We start from the raw sequence: 237 nt of genomic DNA, 5'->3' as shown, positions 1-237 counted from the left end.
GTCGCACGGAGGAAGAAATTGCTGGCGATCCGACGTTGATGGTAGGGATCCATTGCCTTGCTATCTTTTCTTAAAGATGTTAAACGGAAGGGTTTCGGTGGTACTAGTAGGGTGTGGCGCGGTGCTTGAAGGCGATTCGAAAGGGGGGGAGGGAAGCGCTTGAATGGCTCCAAGAGCGCTTCTGACGGTCTGAGGCCATAGGACACACCCTATTGGAGTTTCACAGAACGGCATCAT

This window comes from Nannochloropsis gaditana (assembly GCF_000240725.1).
Source record: "Nannochloropsis gaditana CCMP526 unplaced genomic scaffold scaffold505, whole genome shotgun sequence".
NCBI lineage: Eukaryota > Eustigmatophyceae > Eustigmatales > Monodopsidaceae > Microchloropsis > Microchloropsis gaditana.
The sequence above is the reverse complement of the archived record's forward strand: the minus strand, read 5'-3'. Positions refer to the sequence as shown.